This window comes from Coenobita brevimanus, chromosome 77, assembly GCF_032717465.1.
Source record: "Coenobita brevimanus isolate Jiangsu-jjx chromosome 77, ASM3271746v2, whole genome shotgun sequence".
Lineage (NCBI taxonomy): Eukaryota > Metazoa > Arthropoda > Malacostraca > Decapoda > Coenobitidae > Coenobita > Coenobita brevimanus.
In genome coordinates, this window is record NC_137030.1 from 30560916 (window position 1) to 30570947 (window position 10032).

At 45.5% G+C, this 10032-nt stretch overlaps 1 protein-coding gene across 3 annotated transcripts in view; it reads right to left on the bottom strand.

Annotated features, from left to right (window-relative positions):
* Positions 1-5676, bottom strand: part of LOC145408489 (calcium-transporting ATPase sarcoplasmic/endoplasmic reticulum type-like) — a 127093-nt gene extending 121417 nt beyond the window's left edge. For all 3 annotated transcript variants that reach the window (XM_080279223.1, XM_080279224.1, XM_080279221.1), the window contains exon 1: positions 5542-5676. The gene's annotated coding sequence lies outside the window, so the exon portion shown is untranslated. The remainder of the gene's footprint in view (positions 1-5541) is intronic.
* Between the last annotated feature and the right edge of the window lie 4356 nt (positions 5677-10032).

The following is a 10032-nucleotide window of genomic DNA, read 5'->3' on the forward strand; positions in this document are numbered from 1 at the left end:
ATGCATGGCGGGTGTGTAGTTGATGATGTGGGAGGGTGTGGAGGTGTGGAGGGAATGTTTGAAACTCTCATCGTGGCCCTGAGTAATGATTTCCCGGGCTGGTGTGTGTGTGTGTGTGTGTGTGTACGAGCGTGTGTGTGTGTGTGTGTGTGTGTGTGTGTGTGTGTGTGTGTGTACCCATCACCATCGCACACGCTTAACTCATGATCCTTTCCACATTAACCACATCGCTACCTTTACGCATTTTTCCTTTTCTTTTTGCCTTAGTTTTTATTTATTCTTTCGTTATTTCCTATTTCCAAAGACTCATCATTTCAGTGAAGCCCTAGGGTAGTTAGAGAGTTACTGTAGCTTATTTCCAGCCGCTTAACCTACGCCTCTCGTAAGCCAAATCAAATTGTTAGCGGTTTTTGAGTTGTAGCGGCTTTACCTCGATATCCCTGGCCTTAACCTCCCATCATCACTAAGGGCTTGGGTGTTTCTCTGGCGACCCCCACACGATTTTCACAACTCTATACATGCCAGTAGGACACTAGAGGTTAATGAAATGACTTATGGAGGGAAAAAAATGGAGAAAAAAGACATGAAGGCAATTGCAGGATTCTCTGTTATATTAAATTCACCTGACGAAGGGAAGAAAATATATGATGTTGTTTGAAGGGTTAAAGATTACCTATAGGGCTGTATGAGTGAGAGACTGACGAGGAGAGTGTATGTAAGTGAGGTGGAGGGGGGGGAGAGGGAGAGGTAGACCAAAGATGAGATGGAGGGATGGAGTGGAGAGGTATATAAGAGAGGGGGGCGTGAGCTGGGGGGCAGGCAGCGAAATGGCGGGGGACAGGGCGACATGAAGGCGATTTGTATGTGGCCACCCCTTACGGAATAAAGGTGTCTGAGAATAAATAGATAGATAGATAGATAGCTTAACTACAACAAGGTATATAACTATACTCTTTTCACTCTACTTTGGCCTAAAATTGCCGTCCTTCGATCTTGAATGCTGGTCTGTAACAGGAGATTAACAACTGACGATGCCAGTCACGAAGAAGTGCTCCGGACAATATGTAGAGCCTCAGTATTGTCTCTGCCACTGAGCTACGTGAAATAAGCTGCGAAAGGATGAAAATTTGGGCCAGATTAACGTGAATGGAGTATAGTAGGCCGTGGGAAGAAAGGTTAAACAAAATACTAATAGACATAGTTTAGATGAGAGTAAATTGGTAGCACTAGTCCTGAAACAGACACCCTTATCATGTATTCAGTATGGATGGTGGGTATAAGTGCCAAAGTGGTGACATGTAGAGATGTGTGATGCCATCTGTTGCGCGTAAGAGACCTGGTAGGCCAAGGAGGCATACCGCGTAGTGTGTGTATAGATTAAGATTAGAGCGCGCGCACGCACGCACACGCACGCACGCACGCACGCACGCACGCACGCGCTCACACACACACACACACAAACACACACACACACACACACACACACACACACACACAATAATAATAATAATAATAAGAAGAAGAAGAAGAAGAAGAAGAAGAGCAAGGACGAGCAAGGAGGAGGAGGAGGAGAACAGCAAGAACCAGAACAAGAATAAATAAATAAATACATAAAATCAACGTCGTGGGTCTGAAAGGGTTAAGACTAATTAGTAAGACTTAATTAGAAGGGACAAAAGCATAATTAAAACGTAATTACCCAGATTTGCCTCATTAAGGGGTCATTTTAGCTGCCGTATTACAGGTGGCGTGAGTGGCTCCCTAACACCTTTTCCTAAGCGATTTATTTTTTTAATGACACCTTAACATTCGATTATATGCTGTTTTTTACTCTTCATAGTTTGCATCAGTAACAAACAGGAGAGGAATGAGGTGTAATGTGTAGGGTAATTCGCGAAGGAAGAGGTGTTACGACGCTTGCACCAGTAACACGGAAGAGGATACGGAAGTCCAGTGTGCAGGCTAATTCGCTAAGAAAGAGGTGTTACGACAACGCTTGCACCAGTAACACAGAAGAGGATACGGAAGTCCAGTGTGCAGGCTAATTCGCTAAGAAAGAGGTGTTACGACAACGCTTGCACCAGTAACACGGAAGAGGATACGGAAGTCCAGTGTGCAGGCTAATTCGCTAAGGAGGAGGTGTTACGACGCTTGCACCAGTAACACGGAAGAGGATATGGAAGTCCAGTGGGCAGGCTAATTCCCTAAGGAAGAGGTGTTACGACGCTTGTTCCAGTAAGAGGGAAGAGGATACGGAAGTCCAGTGTGCAGGCTAATTCGCTAAGGAAGAGGCGTTAGGACATTCCCCAGGGCATTTAGACTAGGGGGGTAGGGGGGGTGTCAGAGTCAAATGAGTGCCACATAAATAGCCGACACCCTTGGCACCGTGGCACTGCTTGGGTTTCTCTCCATTTAGAACAACACTTTGGCGCGCGACTGTACTAGGCGATGAGGGCTCCCTAGCTATACCGTCTTCTCCCTAACTACCCCCATCTTCTCCCTAACTACCCCTATCTTCTCCCTAACTACCTCATCTACTCCCTAACTACCCCCATCTTCTCCCTAACTACCTCATCTACTCCCTAACTACCCCATCTTCTCCCTAACTACCTCATCTACTCCCTAACTACCCCCATCTTCTCCCTAACTATCCCTATCTTCTCCCTAACTACCTCATCTACTCCCTAACTACCCCATCTTCTCCCTAACTACCCCATCCCTAACTACCCCACCCCTAACTACCCCATCCCTAACTACCCCCATCCCTAACTACCTTATCTTCTCCCTAACTACCCCATCTACTCCCTAACTACCCACATCTACTCTCTAACTACCCTCATCTTCTCCCTAACTACCCCATCTTCTCCCTAACTACCCCATCTTCTCCCTAACTACCCCATCTTCTCCCTAACTACCCTCATCTTCTCCCTAACTATCCCGTCTTCTCCCTAACTACCCCATCTTCTCCCTAACTACCCCATCTTCTCCCTAACTACTCCCATCTTCTCCCTAACTACCCCATCTTCTCCCTAACTACCCCATCTTCTCCCTAACTACCCCATCTTCTCCCTAACTACCCCATCCCTAAGTACCCCATCTTCTCCCTAAGTACCCCATCTTCTCCCAAACTACCCCCATCTACTCCCTAACTATCTTCTCCCTATCTACCTCATCTTCTTCCTAACTACCCCATCTTCTCCCTAACTACCCCATCCCTAACTACCCCATCTTCTCCCTAACTACTCTATCTTCTCCCTGATTGGTCATCTTCTCCCTAACTACCCCAATCTTCTCCTTAACTACCCCATCTTCTCCCTAACTACCCCCATCTTCTCCCTAACTACTCCATCTTCTCCCTGATTGATCATCTTCTCCCTAACTACCCCAATCTTCTCCCTAACTACTCCATCTTCTCCCTGATTGGTCATCTTCTCCCTAACTACCCCCATCTTCTCCTTAACTACCCCATCTTCTCCCTAACTACCCCATCTTCTCCCTAACTACCCCATCTTCTCCCTAACTATCCCATCTTCTCCCAAACTACCCATCTACTCCCTAACTATCTTCTCCCTAACTACCTCATCTTCTCCCTAACTACCCCATCTTCTCCCTAACTATCCCATCTTCTCCCTAACTACCCCATCTTCTCCCTAACTATCCCATCTTCTCCCAAACTACCCCATCTTCTCCCTAAATACCCATCTTCTCCCTAACTACCCCATCTACCCCGCTCGCGTAACTTAATCCCTGATTGTGTGGAATTCAGTGATACTTAGTTACGTGGTGGCAATGAGTCTCCTTGGTTACTACTCAAACTGACTCCTAAATGAGCTTTACTTGTGAGGTAGGAATGAGTCTCCCTGGTGACTATTCAAAGTAATTTTCCAGTCACTCTAAACTTGGCCATCAACTAAGCTGACAGGGTTCGGAATCTTTGTTAGGTTAGAAGGAAAATACTCTATCATATTTCCTTTTTTCATTTTTTTTAAAATGTGACGCGTTATCATTCTGTTGGATTTTAAATGTGTAGTGTGTATCTATATTAAAAACAGAATACCACCATACAAAAGAATAATAATCAGGTGATGTCTGGATGTGTAGGAAGGGTATACAGGTGTGGCACTAATGCAGCAGGTGTGACACTGTAGACACTATACTGTAGGTGTGGCACTGTACAATAAGTGGATGAAGGGAATGGGTCAGGAGATGTGGCACTATATGACAGGTGTGACACTGTAAGATTGTGTGGTAATGCAGGCAGGTGTGGCGTTAATATAGTGGGTGTGCCAGGGGTATGAAGCAGCTGTGCACTAAAATAACAGACATAGTGAGTGTGACACAATAAAATAGGTGTGGCGGGTATATGGCTGATGTGGTACTAAAACAACATGTGGCTAATACAACATGTGCGGTATTGTATTACTGCAGGTGTGGCATTATGCAGCAGGTAGCAGTAGGTGTGGGACATACATTATAGGTTACCACAGTGTCACTAATATTGCATTTGTGGTATTAATACCACAGTGGTGGCCCTAACAAAGCAAGTGTGACTGGACTATCCAAGAAGTGTGGTGCTATACAGGCGTTGTCCTGTATACCAGGTGTGGTTAGAGTATACAAGAAGTGTGGTAGGGGTATACAGAGGGTGTAGCACTACACAACAGATGTATTAGTGGTATAGAGGGAATGTGGCACAAACACAGCAGGTGAGACACTACCACAGCATGTATGGATGGGCTATACAGCAGGTTTATCACGGATATACAGTAAGTGAGGCAGTTCACAGGTGTGGCACTGATACAGGCGTGGCACTAACACAGCAGGTGAGGTACAAATACAGCACGAGGATTACAGTAACACAACTTGCGACGCTTTCCAATTTCCCACAAGACATGGCATTGTGAAGTTATGGGTGTGATGTTCCGATGCGCGGCACTCGTTAGGCTTGGCATCCAGTAATCCGGCAGTTTGGCACTCCAATCCCGGAGACTTGGCACTCTGGCTTGCAGGTGTGGCACTGGGGGAGGGGGTGGGGGCCGTCCAGGGACTGATATATGTGTTCACTAGATTTCACAGTTTCTTTGACAGACCTGCTCACAAGTTATTTTTGGTCCGTTTTCATTGGTTTTGTTCAGCATAAAGTTTATTAGATTTCCGAGACACTGATAAGAGGGCGGTGGAAGCAACTCTTCCAAAAGTATTCGTATACAAAACACCATATTTTTTCTCAGCACGAAGGCAGTCTTCACAGGCAGCAAAATACCCAATTGTCTTGGGTGAATGTTTTCACAAAAGCTAAAATTGTATTCACAGAACTAGGATCGTCAGCACGATAATTAGTTAGGGGTTGAAATAAATTATTCTCAAGCAATTTTCATCACGTCTCATAGCGATTCTTCCTCAGACTAAGGAAGGTCACATTCACAAATTGCTCGAAGTCACAAAAAACTATGTGGGTGTTGAAAAACAAAATAGTCAATAGGTACTGTGTGACCAAGGTTAAGCTGGAGGTACTGTACTTGCAATAACTGTGCTACTCACCTAGAGACAAACGCCTGGGCCACAGTGACTCCCAGGAGGAAAAATAGGAAAAAAGGACACACGCCCGCCTTGCCCCCCAATCAGGAACAAGTGAGAGCCCCTTTCCTCGCCCTCTGCTTTTTAAAACCTCTGCTGGGGGTGCCTGCTGAGCCCTCTGGCGGCGGCTGGTAAGCTGGCAACCCGCCTACTGAGCACCCTGCCAAGAACCGGTGCCCTAGCGACCACAACCCTCTATGGCAATCCTCACCTGCTCCCCCTCGCACGCTACCAACATTCACCTGTTGGCTACCAACATTTTACCTGCCTGCCCACCTATACTATCTTGCTTATTGTCAATGGAATCATTCTCAGTGGCACACTGCTTTTCTAATCTGTCAGTAGCGGCGTCTGGACTACCGCAGGTCTATTATTATATGGCCTACATCCATCGCCGCCGCCACCACCACCACCACCACCACCACCATATCCACCTGCTGCTGCTGCCCCAACACCACCATTTACCACCTCTCCTCATCATCAACATTTACCCACGTACAAAAAAGTTGGCCTATTATTCCGCTGTGTCTACTTCACACTTAGGGTATGTCCGTCTCATTCCTCGCTGACGCTTTATATCAAAGGGAATCATCTAGGAGCAGAGAAACATACCGAGCCTCTCTAGGCTGAGGAATATTGGCCAGCAGAGGAAAGTGACACATATATGTAGTGAAGAGAGAGTCATCTATGGACAGAGACACATACCAAGCCTCGCTGAGCTTAGGAATATTAGCCAGGAGACAGAAGTGAAAAATGAGAGGAGAAATATTAGGCGAACCTTTGTCCTAGACTGTACACTTGGATTCACAAGTTCGTGGTGCAGTAAGAGGCACATTGAAGGCCGTATCTTGACATGGGGGGCTTCGTAGCACCTTTTCCTTAGCGATTTATGATGGATATTACACCTTAACAGTTTTTATATGGCATTTCTGTCGTCTTAATATCAACATAGTATTGATCAGTAACCGTAAAGGTGATTAAGGTGCAGAATAAATCACCATGGGATAAATGTTGCGAAATCTACAAGGTCATTTAGAATACAACCATCACCAAGAGCGATATAAAAACAGGGCAGAGCTTCTGGAAGGAGAATTACACCCTGCTGAATGCGTAAACAATCACTGACAAGCGTATTTATCCTCGCTCTCTCCCGGTTTTTTTCGCCATTATATAAACTTTAGTGGTAGGTGAGGGCGCTCACCATCCACTCACTCGATGTAGTGCTACTCTCGGGTGTCTGCCCTTTCCTCTCGTCCATCCTTCTTTCATTCCATCCTCTTCTGTCTTTCTTTCCTTCAGTCTTTCCTCGTCCTTCTGCCTACAGATGATTTTACGCTCCCTTTTCTGTCTTTCCTTCATTCTTTCCTCTTCCTTCTGCCTGTGGGTGACTCTACACTGAGTGACAAACCAAATGGTTTCCTGTACACCAGGAAACCATTTACTATCCTGGGTGGTAACCATATAACCAAATTTCGGCGCCTGGTGGTTTAGTGGGTAATTATTGGTCTCCAATCGGCTTGAGCCGGTGAAGGTTTATATCCAAGGGATGGTTGGGGTTGATTGCTCACATAATGCCACTCAGGGATGAGTGAGGCTGGTCACTTTCATCTTAAATGCCAGGACCAACCTGCCTAGCCCCGGGCTCCCACGCTCCTCATGGGGAAACGTAGGATTGGATGATGGATGGATGGGTAAATAACACGCGTATTTATTCCCCCTCTCTCCCATTTTCTTTACTGTAATATATACTTTAAATAACACGCGTATTTGTTTTCGTCCTCTCCCATTTTTTCAAGGTAATATAAATTTTAAATGACATGAGTATTTTATTCTTGCTCCCCGTTTACTACTTTGAAATGAGACCTTTTTCAGTGACACGCGTATTTATTCTCTCTCTCTCTCCGCTTTTCGATTTAGAAGGGTTAGAGACGAATTATTTACCCCTTTCACCACGACAGGTTATTCCAAAAGTGAGTTGGAGAGACGGGTAGCTGAGAGTAGGAATTTCAAACTACCTTCTTGTACTGAAGAGGTTAATAATGAATAGATAATGAGAGGTAGTGTAAAAAGCATGGGGGGCTTCGTAACACCTCTTCCTTAGCGAATTATTCTATATATTGCACCTTTCCCTCCTCTTCTACGATACTGAAGGAAAGTACGAAAGTTCCAAAGTTTATAAAGGACATAAAGAGACTATCAATGTGTACTTAACATAATAAATCGCTATATAAAATGTGCTACGGACAATCAGGGGCGCAGCCAAACTTTTGCTAGGGTGGGGGGGGGGGCTGAATTTTGGTTGTCATTTTTTTTGAGACACGGCTGCTTGGAAAATATTATAATGGATTTAGAATTACTTAATCATTTCCTCCCTACCTCTGTCCACTTTAACTAGGCGTAAAATTGCCGTCTCTCCAGCGCCAGAATTTGGTGCCTGTCAAGAAGAAGTGTCATGGAAGGGACGTAGAGTCGTAATAGTGTTCTCATCTGCCACTGAACTGAGGGAAATTGGCTGCAAGAGCGAAACTCTCAGTCAAGTTGAGGTGGTAGTAGTAGTAATAGCAGTAGTGGTAGTAGTAGTACTACTAGTAGTAGTAGTAGTAGTAGTAATAGTAGTAGTAGGAGGTGGTTTGTAAATAAGGAACAGTCTTCCTGGTGATATTCTTCACCCGAACCCGTCCATTCACTCGTCACACATCAACGTTTCCTTTCCCTCTAATGTCTCTCAGCCTCATCTCCTTCCTGTCTGGCTTAAACCACAACCAAAACTGTCCTACGCGGAACCATAACATGTTTACCTGTGAGTGGGGGTATTTGAGGTGTCATGGGAGGCTCCGGAAAACCTCTTCCTTAGCGAATCATTCTGCCTATAACACCTCAACACGCGTCGGTATGCTATTTATATCCTTCTGACATCGACAAAGCTTGTATCAGCGACATACAAGATGGCAGGGTACAGAATACACCACAAAGGAAGAGGTTTTGCGAAATACAGTATCTATTAATTTTGATCACCACCCGAGGAGTCACCAAAACAGTGCCACATGGACCTATATTTCTAATTTTCATGATCCAGAACAACACTTATCGAATTCATGTTGGCATTTCCTCTTCACCTTTAAATGTTTACTTGTTACCTGTGCTGCAGTGCGCCACACATACGAGTACAGTGCGTGCTTACTTTCTAGTTCTTCGGAGGAAACTATTAACCTTCACTGCGCCCATACTGATCAGCCTACAATGCATTTTTTTTGAAGTGTGCACTATTCCTACCCTCGCCCATCATCCACCACCATACCAACCTGTCCCGCCCACTCCCTCCACCCACTCTAGCCTGATTCTGTCTCCTCCCTTCAGCGCGAATATTAGTACTAGAAAGAGACGCCTTCATGTAGTGGCACCGATATAACCAGGCGGTGGAGCTGCATATATGTACATACATTCCTCAACTTCCTCGTTTTCCCCCGAAAGAAAGATGGTGGGCTGAAGGGAGTGGGCAGTTTCAGCCTGCAGTCTACGGGGTTCAGATAAGCCTGGCGTTGCAAGTAATACTACTACAAAGAACACTGTCCCTACCCTGCCCCGCCATCCGCTGCCATTCCAGCCTATCCTGCCCACTCCATTCCGTCAGTCCTCCCCATCCTATTTCTATTTCCTCCTTTCAGTACAGGTTTTGGTACTAGAGTGGGACGCCTTCATCTGGTGGCAGCGATGTAACTAGACGGTGGAGCTGCCCGGTTATACATACATCCGTCAACGCCCTCCCTGTTCCCCAAAAGGAGGATTGTGGTCTGTGGGGTAAGGCATTCTTCAGACTGCTGTCCACCGGGTCCACGGCCCGGGATTACGCGAAATGAGCAGAATCGCAGTGTTTATGAGCCAGCATGATTAAACTGAGTACTGTCTACTGTAAAAACTGAACTCAACGTGGCATCAATTAACTCCCCCAGCTCGAGGACGTACTGGGTAATATTTCATTGTAATATCGACATGGTTTACGTAACTTGATAGACAGGAGGGTTTATATGTCATACACGGAAATAAAGCGGTAACGGAAAGGTGCTACGGAACCTTCTAAACTAAAGTACGTGTTACGGACCCAAACTACGCGATCCGCTGGCTGACTCTAAACTTTCTTTGCAGTAATTTGTCACCCAGTCCCCTAATACTCGTAAACACTACCAGCAATCAATCAGTAATGGCTGAACACGTAGAAGAACTGTGATACTAGATGTCTCGTGTGTGTTACCGCCTTAATTACGATTCAGTCCGTGAAGTGAAGTGTGTTAGACTTGTATCACCTTAAATGGCCCAAGATATTAGTCCTATTGGCGCTTCTTTCTGCTCATTGGCAGAAAAATTCAATGCTGGGGCTCTATATCCTTTCCATTGCACTGGCTTTATGTTCACGTGTTAATTAATTGTTACACCTCGTTATTCAAGACGGAGACGGCA